The 18,682-nt window shown below is 33.7% G+C and overlaps 1 protein-coding gene and 1 pseudogene across 2 annotated transcripts in view; one reads left to right on the plus strand and one right to left on the minus strand.

Moving 5' to 3' along the window:
- CHD7 (chromodomain helicase DNA binding protein 7) overlaps window positions 1-18,682 on the minus strand; it is a 226,721-nt gene that overhangs the window by 188,989 nt on the left and 19,050 nt on the right. The gene's annotated exons all lie outside the window — the stretch shown is intronic.
- Window positions 9,207-9,447, plus strand: LOC127543831 (cyclin-dependent kinases regulatory subunit 1-like; annotated as a pseudogene).

Consider the following 18,682-nt stretch of genomic DNA (forward strand, 5'->3'; position numbering starts at 1 on the left):
TCCACTTTGAGACAGTTCTAATAGAAAGTTTTTCTTATTAACTCAATTTTTTATAATTTTCATATACGCTCCTAATTCTTTGCTCTAGTGTCATACACAAATCCAAGCTTTTTTTTGATTTGATAGACTTTCAAAAACTTGAAGATAATCATTATGGTTACTTCCTCTCCACCAAAAACTGGTTTCTCCAGGCTAAATCACCCAAGTTTTCTCAACTGATACTCATATGTCAAAGGTCCTTTGATACACTTATTTCAACTTATTGTTCTCCAGCTTATCAATGTCTTTATTTAAAATGAGGCATACAGAATTGAACATAAGTCTCATCAGAACAGAATAAAGGAGTTGGTGATTTCCCAATCATTCAAGATATTCAAGTAAAATCTGGATCACTACTTGAAATACTGCAGATGTGTTTTCCTGTTCAATATATATTCAACAATATGGCTCCTAGGACCCTTCCACATCAGATTCTGATTCTACATCAGTCATATTTTTCACCTTTCCTCTTACAAATGTTCTTTGAAATTACAAACTATTTTTCTTAGCATTCTGTTTAAGGGGGAGAGAAAAAGGAGTTGAAGCTATATAAATCTGAGTATTATCTCCTATCTGTACTTAGAATCTACACAGCTCTGACTAGATTATTGGGCAGGAATGACTTAAAACTTTATACTATTGTATTCTCTTTATCAAGAAACAAATAATGCTATACAGAAAGATAGGACTTCTATTCAGATCCAGAGAGCCAGATTAGGAACAATTTTTGGAAATTGCATAGAGGTAAATTAGGTTTGTCATAAAAAAACTCTTAACAATCAGAGCTGTCCCTAAGCAAAAGGAACTATATGGGGAAATGTAGGAAAATCCTACAGCTACTCAAGAAAGTGTTGGATTAACTATTCATCACCTCTGTTATTATATATGGGGATTTCTTTCCAGGTATAGATAGTTTGGGCAAGAGCTCTTTGGAAAGCTCTTCAAGTTTCAGATTCTGGAACTGTGTGAGTTTGCCAAAATTTTTTTTGTATTTTTACAGGAATTCATCTTTAATGATACATTGTAAATATTATTTAAGAATAATTAAGTTGCTGGCACCATTTCTGAAAAATCCCTTCTTATACTTGCACAGAATACAGTGAAAATAAAGGAAGTAATAGCTACCCATTGAAATATAACTCTAGAGAGTATGACCCTTTATGGCCAAGAGAAGTACCTGCCAAGCAAGGAAGGAACAAATAAGACTACTCCCAATATATGAATGCTGGTATCCTTCAGAAATATGTTGATTTACTTGGTCTATAAGTTTACATATAATGCTCTATATGTATTATTAGTGTCAATCTGAAACAAGTCAATATAATCAAAGATCACTTGAAGGATAAAAGAACATTAGCAAGTCCACAAACATGTTAAAATTTGACAGAGAAAGGTCACCTGAACTGAAGGAAGGAAAAAAAATTCAAAAGACAGAGAATAAAAGAAATGAATTCCTGGTATGGGGGAATGAGTAATTTGAATACACAGTGACAGGAGACAGGATGTTGGTCCACTTTGGACAGAACACTAAGTATGAATCCACAAGTAATGAAATGAGGCAAAAAAATTCATTTGAATGCTAAGACAAGTCTGTATTTTATCCTAGAGAAGATAGAGAGACATTGAGGATTTGCGATCAGGATAAGATAATCAGACCAGTGTTTTAAAGACATTTATTTGGGGGGAAGTAGAAGTAAGTGGCTGAGTAAAAGCAGAAACTCACCCAACCTCTCCACCAAATCACTTCAAATTCCTGTAAGTAATGATTCTAAAACAAATTTTAGAGCATCAGAACATCCAAAACAACAAAGTAGAACATTTTTCCAGCTGAAGACACCTCGGAAGGTCAAAAAACATCTGAGACTCCAAGGTGGGAGTCCAGCATGCAGCCTCACTCAGCCTAACACCAATAAAGCAGGAACAGGTCTACAGCCCCATGAATCAGCAGCAGCACTGTAACTTCCAGACCTCTCAACCCAGAGACAACAAAGAGGGCTTAGAAGGTCAGCAGAAAAGGTCTGTGGCAACAGGGAGGGAGTCCAGGAGAAATACTCCTAACAGTTCCAGGGCAGAAAAGAGTGCTTATGGTCAGGTCCCTAGAAAAATTTCTGAAAATAGCTGCATAAAATCCCTGTGGCTTGGGACAGTGCACTCTCCACTCTGGAAACAGAGTCCTACTTTTACAGATTTAAAAGCTGAGTAAGAGACTAGGAAAATGAGCAGACAACAACAACAACAAAAAAGTTTCTGACCATAGAAAGTATGGAGCCAAGGAAAATCAAATCACACGTTTAGAAGAAGATAAAATCAAAACTCCTACATCCAAAGCCTCCAAAAATAAATAAATAAATAAATAAGGATTGAGCTTAGGCTATGGATTTTGAAATCAAATAAGTGATATGAAGGAAAAATTAGGAAAAGAATTGAGAATGGTACAAAAAGCTAATGAGGAAGAGAAAAATGCCTTAAAAAAACAAAACTGATAATTCCTCAAAAATTGGAATTGATCAAATGGAAGCTAATGACTTTATGAGAAATCAAGATGCAATAAAGCAAAACAAAAAAAATATATATGAAAAAACAGAAAAAAAAATGTGAAACATCTCATCAGAAAAACAACTGACCTGGAAATAGGAGAGATGATTTAAAAATTATTGGTCTACCTGAAAGTCATGATCAAAAAAAAAGGAGCATGGATATCACCTTTCAAATTATTATCAAAGAAAACTGTTCTGATATAGAATTAGAGGGTAAAATAGAAATTGAAAGAATCCACCGATCACATCCTGAAAGAGATCTCAAAATGAAAACTTTCAGGAATATTATAGCCAAATTTCAGAACTACCAGGCGCAGGAGAAAATACTGCAAGCATCCAGAAAGAAACAATTCAAGTACAGTAAAGCCTCAGTTAGGATAATATAAGATTTAGCAACTGCTACATTAAAGGATCAGAAGGCTTGGACTACGATATTCCAGAGAGCAATGGAATTAGGACTACAACCAAGAATCACCTACCCAGCAAAACTGAATATAGTCCTTTGCAATGTCCAGGCTAGCTTTCTTGAGCTCTTTTGGACAGGCCTTGGTCTCAGCAGGATAGACACCATGAAAATGGTCAGAAATAGAGTCTAGAGTCTTTAGTCTGGCCCAATCTTGATCTTAGTGGAGGAGCGCAGGAGGCAGGAGGGAGGAGAGCCGCCAGGAGGATGATCAAAAATAGAATATCTCATTTCCGGTCCTTCTCAGCTCTTAAATACCTTATTATAATTACATCATTACAGCATACTGAATATGTATGAACTAGAGAACCATTGCATCACCATGCTAAGTACTAAGTATATGTATACTAGAGAACCATCATCTCATCAATTTCACTGAGTTAACACCTTGTTTCAAGTTCTGGCCCTCTACAATTCTTCAGGCAAAAAAGGTAAACCAACCAATGAAATAGAGGATTTTCAAGCATTCATAACAAAAAGACCTGAATGTAAAATCTGATTTTCAATTATAGGACTCAGGAGAAGCACAAGGAGGTAATCAGAAAAGTGATTACAAAAGGGCCTTTAATAAGGTTAGTTTGTTTACATTTCTACATAGGAGGATGACATCTGTAACTCATTAGAACTTTCTCATTACGGCAGTTTGAAGGAGTATATAGTTAGAGGGCACAGGTATGAGGTGAATATGAAATAATATCTAAAAAAATGAAATTAAGGGGTGAGAAAGGAATATACTGGGAGAAAGGGAAACAGAGAAGTGGAATGGTTTATCTGTCATAAAAGAGGCAAGAAAAAGCTTCTCCAGTAGAGGGGAACAGAAAGAGGAGAGAGTGAGTGAACCTTACTCCCATCAAAATTGGCTGAAAGAGGAAATAACAGAATCACTCAATATGGGCATCTTATCCTGAGGAAAGTAGGAGGAGAATGGGAAATGGGAAGGGGGGAAGGGTGATAAAAGAGAGGGCATATTGTGGGAGGGAGTGATTAGTAGCAAAACACTTTTGAGGAGGGACAGGATGGAAGGAGAGATAGAAGAGAATGGGGGGAAATAGAGGTAGCAATAGTAATTGTAAAAAGAATCTTGAATCAAGTTTCTCTGATAAGGCCTCATTTCACAGAGAAAACTGAATCAAATTTATAAAAGATAAGAGCCATGCCCCAATTAATAAATGATCAAAAAATATCATCTATGCTCAAAAAACTATAAATTCACATACATCTTTTTGACCTAACATACCACTACAAGGCATGACTACTAAAAGAAATTTAAAAAAAAAAAAAAGGAAGGACCTATATGTTCAAAAATATTTGTAGCATCTCTCTTCTCAGGGCAAAAAATTAGAAACTGAGAGGAAACTCATCAATTGGGGAATAGCTAAATAAATGATGGTATATGATTGTCATGAAATCTTATTGTTCTATGGGAAATGATGAGCAGGATGCTCTGGGGGATGGGGAGAACCTGGAAAGGCCTCCATGAACTCAAACAAAGTGAAATATATTGTTTACAAAGTAATAGCAATGTTCTGGATGACCAGCTGTAAACGACTTTGCTATTCTGAGAAGTACAATAAATCACAACTACTTTGACGGACTTATGATGAAAATTTCTGTCTCTAGTAAAGAAACTGTGCGTGAATACAGAATGAATTATTCTCTTTCTCTTTTTAATTTTATTTTTTGAGGGGTTTTTTTCTTATGAGGGTGGGTGATCTAAGTTTTCTTTTACAACATGACTTTTATGGAAATATTTTGCATAACTTCATATGTGGTTTATTAATGGGAGATGATGGGGATAAGGAACAGAATATAGAACTCAAAAGTTTTAAAAACAAATATAAAAGAAATACTTTAAATATAATGAGTACATACTAAATAAATAAAATCAAAACATAAAAAAAGCCTTATTTGGAAGGACAAAGTAAAGAAGAAATAAGCTAAAAGGCAAAGATCAATAAGAATACATTAAAGAATTCTAAATAAGATCTTATAAAGGTCTGGACTCAGAAGTCCTAAGTATAAAGGGATGAATTCACAGAATCACAAAATTTCAAATTTTTTAGCTTAGCAACTGGAAATATGGAATTGAAGATCAGGAAAGAAATTAAGGCTAGACAGAAATATAGGCCAGATTACTCAAGAGATAAGTTGTAAAGAGAACTATTGTTCAAATTTTCAAAAGACATTAAGAGACAATAAATGAATTCATGATGGTGAGATCACCAGGGGAGGAAAAAAAAAGCAAAATTAGGGTCTTGAAAATCACTGGAACTCATGGGTCAAGAGCTAAAGGAAGATCTATCAAGAAAAGCTAAGGAGTGGTAAGACAGGAAAAAGAACCAAGAGAGCAGTATTAAAGTTCTCTTGAGGAAGTTTGGTCAATAGTATCAAAAAGTACAGAAAGTTCAAGAAAGTTGAAGAAAAAGCCACTCAATTTTGTAAAGAAATTACCTGAAATCTTTAAGAAATCACATGAAAAGAGCAGCAAGGTGAGAAATTTTGGCATAGTCCCATTGTACTGGTGAGACCACATCGGCAATATTTATCTTAATTCAAGGTTTTTTTTTTTCTTATTTTAGGAAGGGAATTGACAAAACTACACTGCAACAGAAGGTGACCAGGATGGTGAAGGGCCTCAAGGTCATGCCATGAGAGGATATTGAAGGAAAGATGGATGTTTACCCTGGAGAAGTGAAAATTTAGAATTCAAACCACATAAAAGCTATCTTTCAAGAATCTAGAGTTGGGAAAGGGAATCAACTTGTTCTGCTTAATCCCAGAATACCTAGGAATGAAGTTTCTTGGTCCATAAAATCAGCAGAAGGGTTGAAGTTAAAAAGAAGCAGACATAACATTTGATACAAACCAAATATTTTGTGATAGCTAGAATTCCAAAATTGAAAGACTTTTTTTTTTTTAGCAGATAATGGTATCATTAGAATTCTTCAAACATCAAGTGAAGAACACCTGTTGAATATATTGTCTCCAAACATGAATATTCTTTTTTTGGATATGAACTTGAAATAAACAGGATCCTTTAATTCAAAATATAGTTCTCTGATCATATTATAAGGAAAAAAGAAGTGCAAAAAGGAACATGGTGTAACAAATACAGCAGTCTTAGAGGCAGGAAGATTTGATTAAGCCAAGCTCTACTTCAACTGCAATGAAGGGAAGTGAAGCTATCGAACAGTTATTTGAGGAGCTAAACAATAGGTGTTATTTTTGCTTAGGATATAAAAGAAGAAGTGCCAATGATCACTAACTGAAATTTTGTACTTTCAAATATAGTTGTATAGTCTGGTTATGTGGTACACTATAATAATCCTACCCCTGTTAGGAATCCTATAATCTTCCCAATCTACCAGGCTTATAACTCAGATGTCATCCTCAACTCTCCATTGTCTTACCCCCATCCAATTATTGCCAAAGTCCATCGATTTCACCTCTGCAACATCTATCCAATGTGTCTTCATCATTCTTCTGATATTGCCATTGCTCTTCACACCTAGAACTGTTCCAATAGCCTATTGGTTAATCTTCCTGCCACAAATCTCTCCCCCTCTCCCCCCATTACTTTCATTCTCTACTAGAGACATCAAAATTATTTTTCCTAAAGCACAAATCTGACCATGTCATCCCAATCACCAACTCAATAAACTCCAATAGTCTCTTTTCACCTCCAGGATCAAATATAAAATATTTCACTTGGCTTTCAAAGCTCTTCATAATCTAGTCCCTTCTTATCTTTCCCATCTTCTTATATTTTAAATCCTCTATGCCACCCCCATACATGTATTTTTCAAACCAGTCCTCTGCTGTTCCTGAAGCAAGACATTTCATCTCTTAACTCCAGTTATTTTCATTAATTGTCCATTCCTTCCCCTTCCTCATCTCTACAACCTGATTACCCTGCCTTCCTTCAAAGTTCAGATAAAATCTTACCTTCCACAGCAAACTTTTCCCTATCCCTCTTAATTCTAATGCATTCCTTCTTAATTATTTCCTCTATGTTGTATATTCAGTGTGTGTGTGTGTGTGTGTGTGTATAGTTATTTGCCTATTGTCTCCCCCATTAGATTGCGAGCTCCTCAAGGTCAAAAACTGTTTTTTGTCTTTCTTTGTATCCCCAACACTTCACAATATAGTAGGTGCTTAATAAATATTTGCTGACTGACTACCAAATAGTTTGTACAATTTACTTATAAGATGATGACAATCAATACAGATTCCTGAAGACATTTGTCTTTATTTTTCTGAACGTCAGGATAGATTTGATCTTGGTGATACATTAAGAGATAGGACTACAGAACTCAAAGTCAATGACTACATAATCCAAATAGTTCATTTTACAGATGAGGAAGTTGAGATCTATGAAAGCCAAATGTCTTACCCAAAGTCATATAAATAGTAAGTAACAAAAATGGAATTTCAACCCAGATTCCTTCATTCCAAAGTCAGAGTTCTTTGCACTATTCCAAAGCTCCTTAAACTATAGGTTATAATCTTATATGAGCCTTATAATTGAATGTGGGGATTGTGAATTTCTGATTTATCATTAGTAAAATTTTGATCTGCATAATATATATGTATATATATGTATGTATGTATGTATGTGTATATATATATAAATAAACACACAAACATATATAAACCCAGGGTCACATGAAAATTTTTCAGGCAAAAAGAGATTAAGAGTAGAAAAAAATTTAAGAAGTCCTACATGAGATATCTTAATACTGTGATCTAAATTACATGGTTCTCTGGCTAAGCACCTTCATGACAAGAAAACAGCCCCAAAACAGTTGCTCTCAAATAAGTTATCTTTTTTACAAGAAAAGACTATTCCAGTGTGAATGAGTTCCAGGTGTTAAATCTTTCTACTAACCTACATGAACTTACACCAATAGAGTAAGCTTTTTAAACCAGGCTAAAAAAAATCTCCCTCACCTCCAAAATGTGAATATCATGCTAACATATTTAAGCAATTAATATGATTATAGAAATAATACATTGAATATGTTGAAATTTGAGTGTTAAAAAGGCTTTAAAAAAACTGAGCAAATTCAGAATTCCCCTGTGAAGACCTTTGCTAAACTAGTCTTTCTTCACATCATTCAAAATCACATCAAAAGCTATAAACTGGGCGTTTGTATTCAAACTTATTTGTAAGACAAAATTAATTATATAAAAATGAACTATGAATAAAAGATAGATATACAACTAGAAGAGACCTTTGAAGCTATCTACTCCAATCTCTTCATTTTATATGTAAAGAAACCAAAGCACTGAGGTACAGATGGCCTATCCAATGTCATACAGACAATAAGCAGCAAGTCCATAGTTTAAACCAGGGTTCTTCTGTTTCCATAGACAGTGTTCTTTCCAACCTCTCCAGATTAGTAATAAATCCTTATAAATATTCAATAAAATGTACAATATATGAAAAGAAAAAAAAATCCCAAAGTTGAAAGTATACTAAAAAGTAATAATCATTTCAGAAAGGATTTAAATAAAACATTTCTATTAGTGTTGTGAGATACAACAAATCCTTCAAGTCTTTTTTTAAACCTGGTCTTCCTCATAGAACTTTCTTCTAACCATAGTAGCTAGTAAGTTTTTCCCCCATATAGTACACAATAATGTTAAGAGATTACTAGTTTAATTTCAAAAATATAATATTACAATTATTCTTTCCACATCATGACTCCCCTCATCATAGTTTCTATATATTGTGCGTTGGCATAAGAAATTAAATGAGAATTTTGTGTGCATTTTGCAGAAGCCACAGACAATACACAAAGACCAGAAGATAACAGAAAACGTTCAGAAACTCCAAAATGCATAAAATATATTTATAGTATTGTACAATATCAAAATATTTTATTTTTTAATACTATAGTAATTCAGACTTCTCTGATATAAAGGGAAAGCCCAAAGAAATTTATATGCAGAATATTTTTCTAGGATATTTCAAATGTTAAATCAAATTATAAGTCTGTCTGTCACTCTGGCTCTGATAATCAAATTCCAATGTCATATTGGTCCTGAGTTTAATTCTAAACCAGTATCATTTATTTATTAATACTTTAGTATTAAAGGCATATGGATAGCTATTATTAGGCAGCTGGCAACACAAAGTTGAGAGTCCTCAAGGAGGAGTTGACATGTCACATAAATAAGTTTACTATTTAGACAAATAATAAAGATGAGGAGCTCTAGTACCAGCACAACATGCTACCCAAAGGCATAGCCAAACTAGGTCCTGAGATCTACTTGTTGTCTGAATCTGACTGGAGGAACCTTAGTAGCCAGCAAAGTCAGGGATGGATCCATTATATGATCTATGAACTAAAACTTCATATCTTGCTATTCCAATGGCCACTGCCCAAGAAGTCTAAGAAATAAAGGAGCATGACATTTCTGTTCCAAGTTGTACACAACTATCCTTAACTGCTAACACCTTTCCGCTAATAGCATTGCCTTCTTGTTTCTAACTTGGGATATTTAGAGGATATTTAACAGACTGTTTGAAAGTGCAGATACCTCTTTGTTTCTTGAAAAAAGTTGCCACCGCCACCATTCAGTTGGGTATTCTGATGGATGTAACTTCAGCTAAGTTTTGCCTCCAAAAACCATAGCAAGCTCTGTCTCAAGAGGAGCATATTAGATCGATGAACAAAGCACAAAGAATGACTAAAGACTCATCACAACTTTGTTTATATAATTGCTGCCATTTGTCCCCCTCCTCCCTCTTCACCCCCAGCTGTGTATGAGAAATTTCATTTTCGTTTGATGGCAATTTTCCATTCTATTCAAGTAATCTCTGTTCTGTTTAAATCCTTTGAATAAAGAGGAAGTTTTTGTAATTCAAAAATATATTAAACTTGATAGATGGTATAATCTAAATGTATCTGAAGATGGAAAGCCAAAAGAATTTTTAAGATTCTGACGTTAGTAAATTAATTCTGTTTAATATAATGTAAACACTGATTTAATGTTTGCTATTATTGTTTCAAAAGGAAAGTCGTCTTTTTATGGCCTAAAAGTCACTTTATTTCCTTCAAAATGAATCCACGACTCAGGATTTGACCTATGTATGTGGGTCAAATATTTTTAAAATTGTACACAGAATGAAGTCTAAATTCAAAATAAATTTTCTTGTATCCCTTCATTCTTTGCAGAGATGGGGATGTGAAACACTGTAGACATAAGACTTTTCCAATGTACCATTTAGTTTTGTTGAACTGTTGTTTCTTACTTTTAAAAAATCTTTGTTATGAAAGAAGGCTGATGAAGAGAAGTGGGGGAAGGTTACACTAGAAAGAAAATGTTGGTGATATAAGGGGAAAAGGCAACAATAAAAATATATTTTCAAAGAAAGTAAATTAATATATGCATACACACTATATACATATACATATATATTTTCCTTCTAAAGGGAAACTTTCTAGTTAAAATTGTTAGATTTTCCTGGTTAACAAACTTTGGAATCATCCTTGATTTATCTGTCTCCTACATCCCTCATATCTACCATTTATTCTTTTTAAATCCCTTTAGGATTTGTAACTCTTATTCCAAAATGTCTTAGTCCATAACATCATCACTTAATTGGCCTCCTATCTTCAGTTCCCCAACTTCTAATCTAATCTGATTCTAACCAATAAAAAGGAACTGGTTGCTAAAGAAGAAATGACCAGAACTTTGAGAGGAAGAGTTAGAATACTAGGCTGTCTTAGTATTTATAATAGATAAGAAAGGGTGTCTGATATATATGTTAGAATTTTAGAAAGGTCTATTTCAAAGAGTTCAAAGTAAATCTTATAGACTAAATTTCTAAAATATTTAAGTCACATTAAGAGAGACACAAACAAATGACATCAACCAAATAAGATTTTTAAAAGACAAGAACAGAAGGCAAAAGCAAAGATAGATATGTGAAGAATAGAAATGTCAGTGCTGGAAGAACTATGTCAGAAAGACTAAACAAATGATGAATTCAGGTTTCCTTACTGAAAATAAGAGGAAAAGGAGATAAAATCACTACCGGTATAAAATGGAAACACATTAATAGACAACAAAAAGAAGAAAATACTATTTTATGTCTATCAGTTGTTTGTTTTTACTCTGCAGGATAACCTTCTATAAGGAGATGAAGGAAAAAAAAAACAAAAATGGTTAACACGAAACAAACTTGAGATAAGTGAAAATATGACAAGAGAGTATACCTAACTGCCCTCAGTGAGTTTAAATAAGCAAGATGAAATGAACTATAAACCAACAGAGTAAAAGAAATGGCCATTGCAATTGCAGGACCACCACTGGAGAACTTCAAAAAACTAAAGGGAATTAGGGAAGCCATTCAGAATTGGAAATAATCAAAAGTTGAACTGATTTGCAATGGATGAGTGAGCCTGAAATAAATTACTGGCAGAGAATGATGCCTTCTACAGGTGATGGCTTATTGTTCACTGGCTAAGCAGTCAAAGAATATGAAGAAACAGCTCTAAAAAGAATTGAGAACTAGTGACAACCACGTGAAAGACTACTCTAACTCACTAATAGGAAGTACCATAACTAAATAAGAGAAATAGTGGCCTAAAGTCAGCCTGGGTTCAAATTCTGATTTGGAATCTTCCTATCTGACTTTGCATTACATTTAATCTTCCAGATGTCATGTTCTTCATATGTAAAGTAAAAGGGTTGTACTGAATACCTTACAAGTTCTAGATATATGACCCTATAAAAAAATGAAAATTTAAAAGAGGCAGTGATGACTATATCAAAAATGACAAGTAGACAGTTGATGGAACTATGAATTGGGTCAGTCATTTTGGAAAGCAATTTAGAATCATGATAATGTGACTTAAAATGTCCATACTTTTTGACATAGAGATAGCACTGTTAAACATATACTTCAAGCATCTTGAAAATAGAAAGAACCCATATATAACAAAATACCCTTATCAGCACTTTTTAAAGCAACAGAGAATTGGAAAATAAGTAAAATGCCACTGATTTGTGACTGATTAAATAAACTGTCCTTTTCTAGTCTGCCCATCTTTTTCAGTCTTCTTTGCTAGATCATCATGTGTGTGCACACACACACAAAATGCAAACTGAGCATCCTTTCTCAACTCTCTTCTCATTCTACTTGGTGATTTCATCAGCTCATAGTAATTTAATTATTGCCTACCAATTGTTGCCCTATAACCACAGGGATTCCTCAGGGTTCTGTCCTCAGTTCCTCCTATTTTCTCCTTCACTTGATGATCTCAAATACTATCTCTATGCTGACAATTCACAAATCTACCTATTCTACCCCAAATTCTGTTGGCCTCCAATCTTGTATCTCCAACTTCCTCTCAGGCAACTTAAAATAAATGTCCAGTAGACAATTTAAACTCAGCAATTCCAAAACCAAACTGATTTATCTCCCTTCCCCCTTAACTCTTTTCTCTCCCCTTCCTTATTATTGTAGAGGGCAACATCATGCTGCCAGTCTTTTAGGCTTTCATCATGACTCTTCACTGTCTCTCACTCCTCATATCCAATTCATGGGGCCAAGTTCTGTCAATTTTAACTTTGAAAAGTCTCTTGAGTATGCCCCTTTCTCTACTCTTAAAATCTCAGCACTCTGGTGCAGGCTCTCATCATCTCACATTTAGACTAGTGCTTTAACCTGCTTAAGGGTCTGCCTGCTTCAAGTCTGTCCATTTAATGTATCTTCCATTTAAAGTGATTTTCCTAAAGTGCAGCTCTGATCATGTCATCCTCCTGACTCAAAAAAACTCCAGTGACTTCCTACTTCCTCTAGAATCCAAAAGTGTTCAAAATCCTTAACAACTTAGTCCCCTCCTATCTTACCAGGCTTCTTATATCTTAACTCCCCATTATCTCATCAATCATGTGACAGTGATTGTTTGATAAATAACTTTAGCCCTTTCCTTTCATTCTTCCTCATGGGATGCTCTCTCTCCCTAACTTTGCTTTCCTGATTCACCTGTCTTCTCAACTCCCAACTAAAATACCATCTTTTATAGGAAACCTTTCCCAACCCTTCTTAATTCTACTGCCTCCCCTCTGTTATTGTCTATTTATCCTACATAAAACTTGCTTTGTATATATTTGTTTGCTTATTGTCCACTACATTAAATCATAAGCTTCTAGAGGACAGGGACTGTCCTCTTTTTAAATCCCTGGCATTTAGCAGTGCCTGGCACACAGAAGACACTTAATAAATATTTGTGGATTGACATTCCAATCTATTTCCTAATAACTTTTTAGTAGAGTCTCTGGGGTTCTCTAAGTATACCATCATATCATCAGCAAAGTGATAATTTGGTTTCCTCACTGCCTATTCCTATTCCTTTAATCTCTTTTTCAACTCTTATTGCCAAAGCTAGCATTTCTAATACAATATTAAATAGTAACGGTGATAGTGGGCAACCTTGTTTCACTCCTGATCTTATTGGGAATGGTTGCAGTTTGTCCCCGTTACATATGATGCTTACTACTGGTTTTAAATAGATGCTACTGATTATTTTAAGGAAAAGTCCAGTTCACTCTCAAGAGTTTTTAATAGGAATGGATGTTGGATTTTATCAAATGCTTTTTCTGCATCTATTGAGATGATCATATGGTTTTTGTTAATTTGATTATTAATATGGCCAATTATACTGGTAGTTTTCCTAATATTAAACCAGCCCTGCATTCCTGGTATAAATCCTACTTGATCGTGGTTTATTATCCTGAGGATGATTTTCTATAGTCTTTTTGCTAATATCTTATTTAAGATTTTAGCATCAATATTCATTAGGGAGATTGGTCTATAATTTTCTTTCTCTGTTTTCAACCTACCTGGGATTCCAATCTATTTCCAGCCACAGTCTTTCCAGAGCTCCAATTCCACGTCACCATCTATGTTCTAATCATCCAATGAATACCCCAAAATTATCCCAAACTCAGCATATCCAGAACTGACTCATTATCTTTCATGCACAATAACTCTTCTGAATTTCCCTGTTTCTGTCAATACAACAGAATCTTGTCACTCAAGTTTACAATTTCACTACCATCCTTGAGTTCTCACTGTCACTCACCCTATATATCCAATTAGTTGTTTACTATTTCTGTATTCATAACATTTCTCACATTTATATCCATTTGTTTACTCATATAGCCATCATTATATTTCATATCCTCATCATTTCTTATGTGGACTATTTCAATAATGTTCTAATTGGTTTCCCTGCCATAAGTCTTTCCCTTTTCACTCTTCATACAGCTGAAAACCTGATTTTCCTAAAACCTAAATATAACCATGTCACCTCCCTGCTCAGTTTTCATGATCTTTCTATTACTTCCAGAATCAAATGTAAACTCTTTTGTTTTTGATATTTAGAGTCTTTCACAACCTAGTTTTACCCTAACTTTCTAACCTTATCATACCTCACTTCCCTCAAACACTAATCTAAACTGGAATTCTTGATATTTTCCTCATAAATAGTATTCCATCTCCTGCCTCCTGACTCCATGTCTTTATACTAGCTATCTCTCATGCCTGAAGTTTACCCATCTCCATCTCCATCTCCACCTCCCTCTCTCAGAATCCTTAGTTTCCATCAATACTCGGCTCAAGCACCACCCTGGGGTCTTTCCTGATCAAAAGCATGGCTCTCCCCCTGTAGTACACTTTGCTTGTGCCTTCCCTTAAAAAAAAAAAAAAAAACACTTTTTGCAGGGGTGAATGCATGTATTTTGAAAATAAAAAGCTATTACTAAAAAAAAACCTTTATATTTACCATTGTGAACATACACACACCCTTCTTCTGTATATATATTCTCTTCTGATTAGACTTTAAATTATTTAAATTTTAAAACCAATTTTTACTTTTGTCGGTATTTCAGCAACCACATGGGAGGTAATACATGAATGCTTTTGATTGAGCATTGCAACAAAAGAAAAGAATATGAAGGTTTTAAAGTGTTGAAACAATTATATAAACTGATAAAGAGTGAAGTAAACATAACCAAAAGAAATACACCCTGACTACAATGTAAATAGAAACAAAAACAAAAACAAAAAAGAATACTATGTGACTGTAATGACCAAGTTTAGCATCAATAAAGAGTCAGAAAATTGTATCGTCTTCCCTTCTTAACAGAGAAGTACAATTATGGATATAGAATAGTGCATTTACTGTCAGGCAACAACTGATGTGCTTCTAATTTGAAGTGCTTTTCTCTTCCTCTTTTTCATTTTTAGTCACAAATGAAGATTCAGTGGGTTGGGAAGAACTAACATAGTCCAAAAGGAAAGTAATCTTTTAAAAGATTTGATTAAAATATCATGGTCAATGTGTGGGTTTATGTTGCTTCATTATGCTTTTTTGTCACTAGGGATAGTTTTTAAATCAGTTTAATTAATTAATTTTCAATTTTTTTAATTTGAGTGGTAGAAGGGGGAATAATAATAATAATAAAAAGTAATAGTCATCATAGTAATAATAGTAATAAAAAGATCAGAAAAAAAGGATAAGGAATTTAAAAAAATATGTAGAGACAAAAAGAAGTTCAGAGGGATATAAATAGGACTTCTTTAAAACAAACATGTTAAAGCTGTTATATGTTTTAATCAATCAACAAATATTCAGTAAGCATCTACTATGTGCCAGGCAATGTGCCAAGCACTAGCTATACAAAAAAAGGCAAAAAACAAGTATATGAGAATGGTATAGTTGTAAAATACTTAAATTTCAGCAACACATATAATAAATATGCTTATAGATAAGAGAAAAAGCTATGACTAGAAAACAAAACAGTTGACCAAATTTAGAACTAATTGAACTACTATAGTCCAGAAGTGTTAATCAATGGATCAACCTACACAGTAATTTTTACTTGCAGAGGACCATTAAAATATGCCTTGGTTCTGCTCTGTTAACAACTTAAATCAGTAACTTGCATGAAGGCTTAGATGGAAGATTTATTAAATTTGCAGATGAAATTTAACTGGAAAAGAAATGTACAGCAACAGAATAAGGATCCAAAAAGATTTTGACCAGCAGAAACATCAGGCATATATTACATAAAAATTCATCTAAAATTCTGCACTTAGGTCTATTAAAATCATCCATATAGGTAGTGTAAGTAAATAAGTTTTGATCAGATAGCAATCCTTATGGGGAAAAAAAAAAAACACCTGGGAGTTTTATGAGATGAGGAAGACAAAAAAACAAAAATAACTAAAAAAAAAAAAAAAAAAAAAAAATCACACAACCTAATATAGTCTTAGACTGTATTAATAACTGCTTGCTAAAATGAAATGAATTAATAGAAATGTAATAGCCATAAAGAAAAGGAGGAAAAGCTTACTAAATCTGATGGGATTAAAGTATATTTGAACTATGGTATTCAATTCTGAGTCCCACATTTTAAGAAGGACATGATTAAGATCAAAGATGATTTATTAACTTTTATTAATCTTTAAATTATATGAGTATTGTTTAAAGGACTTAAATATCTTTAGCCTAGTGGGAGGGGAAAAAACTTAGGAAGGCATGATACATATTTTCAAATAGCTGAAGGACAATATAAATAGAGCTGGAGGGAAAATTAGAACCTACTAAGTCCAACTGCTCATTTTAAAGATGAAGAAAACTATAGCATAGGGAACTTAAATTACTCACTCCTCGTTACACAGGTAGTAAATGGCTAAAACAGGATTTGAACCTAGGTCTTTTTGATCTCAGGTTCATCACTCTTTATCCTATAGAACATTGCAATCTGCTTACAGGTAGTAAGCAAGTAGTAACAGGTAGTAAGGCAAAACTATGATCAACAGAGAAAGGAGTAGTATAGATTTCAGCTCCTTACCAGGAAAAAAAAAAGGCTTTCTAACAATTATAACTGTCAACAGTAGAATGGGTTGTCTATCTCCAAAAGTCTTGATTCAGAAAAGAAATGAATAGTTGTTGGGGATGTTTTTATATATAATTCCTTTTGGGGGAAGTTAGACCAAACTTATTCATAAAAAGGTCAATTTCAGCTCTAAGATTTGAAGTCATGAAAACTTTCACCTGATTATTCATTCTTACGTTTTATGACACTTAGAGTTGTCGAAGAAGTTACTATTCTACAAATAGGGAGGGAATAGATTATATGATCTCTTAAATCCCTTTCAAATTACAAACTGCAATTCTGGTTCTATGATTCTATAAACTAAGAATTAAAAAAAAGTAGAAAAACAAAAATAATGAAAACAAGCAAATTCAGATGCAAAGTCTTTAACCAAGTATAAGTGTGCAACTTTTTTTAATTGAACTGACCAGAAATGAAGAATAGGTTTTAGTAGAGAAATGTCTACATAAGTGATATTAACAAAATAAAAAAATCTAGAAGGAACCTTATAGACAGACTAATCTGTAACTGAATAAGAAACCATTATATAACATCAATGAGAAATGGTCATCTAGCCTTTACATGGAAAGATCTAATAAGAAAGAACTAGCTACCTCCAGTAAGGAAGAACTTTCTAACTCCAAAGATAGCCCAATTTAGAATGGATACCTTTCAGTAGAAGCTAGGGGTTAGGTATTTTCCCCCTCAAAACAACACTAAATCTGCCCATTAGGTCTGCCTTCTGGTTCCAAACAAAACAATTTTAACCCTTCCTTCCACATGAGAGTACTTTAAATATATGAAGATTGCTGTGATGTGATCTCCTAATTCTTCTCTCTTCCAAGCTCAACATTTCCATTATTTCAACCAATCTTTATGGCAGGGTCTCCCCTGTCTTTTGGATATGCTCTCAAAAACTTGGTCTTAAAAACATGGTAGCTAAATACAATAACAGAGATGTGGTTCTAAACAGGATAGAGAAAACAGTATTTTCTAACACATACCTTATTCTGGAATCTGATTAATATAGCCCAAGGTTAAATTGGTTTTTGTGCCACATCATCTTGAGCTTATAGTTCATTAAAACCCCTCTATGTCCAGCTATTCAGCCCCAATCTTTATTTGATTTAACTTGTGTGAAACTTTAAATTTACTTTTTTTAAAATTGTGCCTCTCCTTCCTATCATAGCATGCTATAGTAGAAAGAGCCCTGGACTTGAAATCAAGACAATTAGATTTAAATCCACACTTGGAAACTTACTAATCAAGGTTCATTTCCCCCTAAATGTGAGAAATTTTCTTATTTCACAGGATTATTATGAGTAAAGTGTTTGCCCTGTAAGCTAAAGGTGTTGTTATAAATTTGAATTAGTATTTTTATTATTCATCTTCTAAGTTTCAATTCACCATTCTAAATTTCAGAGATTCCCCCTACCCCATATCCAGCAAATCAATTATCCCTCCAAGCTTCATGTCACACATGTCTTCATCCAAATCATAGATGTAAATGTTTAAAAGTAGAAAGTCAAGGATAGAAAACATTCCTGGACATTTCTATATAAGGCTCTCTCCAAGTTGACACTAACTCAATTAAGCCAATTTGGGGGAGCCAACTGGAGAATTGCAGTTCTAAACTCCACTTAAACATATCATCTAGCCAGCTTTTCTCTATCTTGAACCTAAGGATATTATAAAAGACCTCAGAGTGGGAGGTTACAGTGAAGTGGTTGATTATAACATA

This window comes from Antechinus flavipes, chromosome 1 (assembly GCF_016432865.1).
Source record: "Antechinus flavipes isolate AdamAnt ecotype Samford, QLD, Australia chromosome 1, AdamAnt_v2, whole genome shotgun sequence".
Classification (NCBI taxonomy): domain Eukaryota; kingdom Metazoa; phylum Chordata; class Mammalia; order Dasyuromorphia; family Dasyuridae; genus Antechinus; species Antechinus flavipes.